Source organism: Mustela nigripes, chromosome 12 (assembly GCF_022355385.1).
Source record: "Mustela nigripes isolate SB6536 chromosome 12, MUSNIG.SB6536, whole genome shotgun sequence".
In the NCBI taxonomy this organism is placed as follows: Eukaryota; Metazoa; Chordata; class Mammalia; order Carnivora; family Mustelidae; genus Mustela; species Mustela nigripes.
In genome coordinates this window covers 158324819-158329105 of record NC_081568.1, presented here as the reverse complement: position 1 = coordinate 158329105, position 4287 = coordinate 158324819, and the positions used below count along the sequence as shown (strand labels likewise).

Genomic DNA, 4287 nt, shown 5'->3' with positions numbered 1-4287 from the left:
CCATTGCTGTGAGTGGAGTCTTGAAGTCACCTACTATTATTGTATTGTTAGAAATATGGTTCTTTACTTTGTATATTATGTGGTTTATATAATTGTCTGCTCCCAGGTTGGTAACTTAAATATTTAGAATTACTAGATCTGCTAGTTCTATGGCATAGTGTCCCTGTACATCTCTTACCACAGGATTTGGTTTAAAATCTAATTTTCCGGGCACCTGGGTGGCTCAGTTGGTTGAACGACTGCCTTGGGCCCAGGTTATGATCCCGGACTTCCAGGATCGAGTCCCGCATCAGGCTCCCGGCTCCTTGGGGAGTCTGATTCTCCCTCTGACCTTCTCCTCTCTCATGTTCTCTCTCACTCATTCTCTCTCAAATAAATAAAATCTTTAAAAAAATAATAAAATCTAATTTGCCTCATATGAGGATTGCTAGCTGTTGTGGTCCATTAGTGTGGTAAATGTTTCTCCATCTCCTCACTTTCAGGTTGCAGGTGTCTTTGGGACTAAAATATGTCACTTGTAGACTGCATTTGAATGGGTCTTGCTTTTTTATGCAATCTTATGCCCTGTGTCTTTTGATTGGAACATTTAGCTCATTTACATTCAGAGTAACAATGGAAAGATATGAATTCAGTGACTGTGATATCTGTGTTTCTGTAGATTGTCAGTTTTTTTTTTTTCTTTCTGGTCTATGTTATTCTTGCAGTCTCTCTTCCCTTACAGTATACCCTTAATATTTCTTGCACGGCTGCCTTTCCTGGAAGTTCTTTATCTCTCCTTCCATTCTGAATGATGGCCTTGCTGGATAGAGTATTCTTGGCTGTGTGTTCTTCTCATTTATTATCATGAATATATCTCCATCCCTTTATAGCTTGTCAGGCTTCTGTGCAGAACATGTTGATGTTATTCTTTTTATGTAAGGAACTTATTTTTTGATTCTGGATCTCCATTTTTATGTAAAGAACCTCCTGTCCCTGAGTTTTCTGAGGATATATTCTTTTTCTTTAAGATTTGCAAACTTCACTCTTATTTGTCTTGTTGCTAATCTACTTTTGTTGATTTTGGGCTATCCTAAATTTTTAAAAAAGTAGTAATTGGCACAGATAAGTTATGAGTATATGATGAGAAAATCAAGAATTTTTCTGACTTTCATTTAGATCTACATATTAAGGAAACATTTATTTTTCTGTTTACCTGTATTGGAAAATAAATTTAAAATACTATAACTTTTATGTATAATGAGAACCTCATTTAGACAGTTTCCATTTTCATTTCTGCATGACTAAGAACTATTTTCATAAAGAATATATTAGAAAAATTAGTACATTTTAAACTTATAAAAAAAAGAAAAACAAAAACAAAGGCTCATAATTATGGATACTTGCAAAACAAATTTGTCCATACATGAGTGATTTTCTTTTTTTCTGATTTTAGTCCTTCTACTCTAAGCATAAAATAACATTTTAGTTACCATACACTGATGAATGGACTTATAATCATAATCAATGTTGGGTACATATGTGAAAAATGTGTCTACATTTTTAAAAAGCAGACTTTATGAATCACTCTTCTTAGGCCCCCATCACCTCCTTGTTTCTCAGGTTGTAGATGATGGGGTTGACCATTGGGGTCAGAATCATGTAGAAGACAGCCAGGACTTTGCTGTCTGTTGGAGATCAGAAGGATCTTGGGGATAGATAAATGTAAGCAAAGGGTGCATAGTAGAAAGTCACCACAGTGAGGTGGGTGCTACAGGTAGAATAGGCCTTCTTCCTCCCTTCTGTTGACTGCATGCGGCAGATGGCATGGAGCACCTGGTTATAGGAACATGCAATGCCAGTGAAAGGAAACACAAGGAGAAATGTGGTGCTCACAAATACTGTGTACTCATAGACCCGGGTGTCGATGCAGGCCAGAGTCAACATGGATGGAACATTACAAAAGAAACTGTTGATGATTCTGGATCTATAATAAGGGATTCCAAAGGCATATAAAGTGTGGGCACAGGAGTTGACTGAGCCCGATATCCAAGATCCTGTTATCATCAGCACAAATACTTTTTTGCTCATACCAGTGGAATAGTGGAGAAGAGAGCAAATACCCACATAAAGATTGTAGGCCATAGATGCCAATAGTAATCCTTCTCCACCAGCTAAAGCCATGAAGAAGAAACTCTGAACTCCACATAAGGACTGAGGTAGTATGCTCAGACAGCAGTCACAGTCTGAGTGAAATAGATTTTTTTCCAGAGAAATAATCAGATGCCATCTTGGGGACAATGGTGGAGATGTGTTTAGGTCAATGAGAGAGCGCTGACTAAAAAATACATGTTTGTCTAAAAAGACGAGGAGAATCATGGACAGGTTGTCAAACAGAGCAATTATAAAAATAAGAATGATGACGATGAAGAGTTCAATTCTTGTTGGTGGGAACAACTCCAATAGAATGAATTCAGCTGGTGTTTGAGTATCATTTTCCATGTAGCATTGATAGAATTTTCCTAAAAAGAGACAGGAAAGTAAATTAAGGATGGGACAGAGTGTCTTTTGAATTTATCATTTTATTTTTTTATTTATTTTTTTTTAAAGATTTTATTTATTTATTTATTTGACAGAGAGAAATCACAAGTAGATGGAGAGGCAGGCAGAGAGAGAGAGAGGGAAGCAGGCTCTCCGCTGAGCAGAGAGCCCGATGCGGGACTCGATCCCAGGACTCTGAGATCATGACCTGAGCCGAAGGCAGCGGCTTAACCCACTGAGCCACCCAGGCGCCCCTGAATTTATCATTTTAGTCACACTGTGTTGTTGAAAATCTTACACCTCTTATGTGAATAATTGAACTTTCCTATTTTTAGAAAAACAAAATAAAACAAACAAAAAATATTTTTGAACCAGAAATTAAAATAAGGATGCAAATATTAGTAGCCTATATCTTTTCTAAGTAATCTTTGGAATATTTTAAAAGCTCTCCCTCTCTTTCTTTCTCTCTCTCTATATATCTCATCCAAAATCATTTGGATAAGTATGCCTTAATAGTGTACATGATTACAGTATTGCTAAATCAGATGTTTACTCAAAATATTTGCATAAAACTAAATTAAAATACCTACATTATACATTTATTTTAAGAATAATTTAGGATATAAAATATGATCTAATAATTTATAAATAAGTTAAGAATATTTATGACCCATAAAGGATTATTTTCTTTCATAACTATGACTTACTTCTAAAGTCCAGCAACATATCAGCAACCTATCAGCTTCTGTTGAGAAGTAATATTCCCTTCTTTAATCCTCTTTTCACATTAGTATCTAATCAAACATCCTTGAAGTCAGGCAAAATGAATTATTTCATCTGTTCTGAAATCATTAATGGAATTTTACTTTTTATGGTCAGTTAACCACTGTATACTACCGCTTTAGTTTTTGATGTAGTGTTCAGTGATTCATTACTTGTGCATAACATCCATTAGTGAATCCTTATTATCAAGGACTATTTATACAAAATAATTCTCTTCTGACTTCTTAACCAGTTTCTGAATGATACAGTTCAAGGATAACCTTCAACTAATTATCTACACACCATACTCATGGTAGGTTTCACAAATCTGCCAGAGTTCTTCAAAGTAGCATTGTTTTATGTATCTGTTTCTCTAATACTTAAATGTTACACACTACTTTATGTTGCTTTGCCTTACTCATTTATTCACTTACTTTCTTTTTAAACTGTTTTTTTTTTTGTTTAAATTCTAGTTATTTAACATACAGTGTAAAATAAGTCTCAAGTGTACAGTTTAGTGATTCAACTCATCCACAGAACACCCTGTGCTCCTCCTAACAGGTGCACTCTTTTATAATTTTTTTAAGATTTTTTATTTTTATTTATTTATTTGAGAGAGAGACAGTGAGAGAGAGCATGAGCAAGGAGAAGGTCAGAGAGAGAAGACAGGTGCACTCTTAATACCCATCCTATATTTCATCCAATACTCCATCCAGCTCCTGTCTGGTAAATATATTGTTGTTCTTTATAATTAAAATCATTTTCTCGGTTTGCTTCTCTTTTTGTCTCTTTCTGGTCTTACGATCATTTGTTTTGGTTCTTAAATTCCACATATGAGTGAAATATTTTATTTATAACTATAATTTAGATCAGTGTGTGAATTTAATCACATATTTTTGTAATTTCTCCATCTTAAAAAAATATCATGGTGATAAAGAGTATATCTAAGTCAAAATAGAACAGGGGCCAGAAGGCCCAATGAGAGGGAAAATATTTCAGGACCATTTG

The 4287-nt window shown here is 34.8% G+C and overlaps 1 pseudogene; it reads right to left on the bottom strand.

Annotated features, from left to right (window-relative positions):
- Positions 1 to 1569: 1569 nt before the first annotated feature.
- Positions 1570 to 2478, bottom strand: LOC132028101 (olfactory receptor 2L5-like; annotated as a pseudogene).
- Positions 2479 to 4287: the final 1809 nt, after the last annotated feature.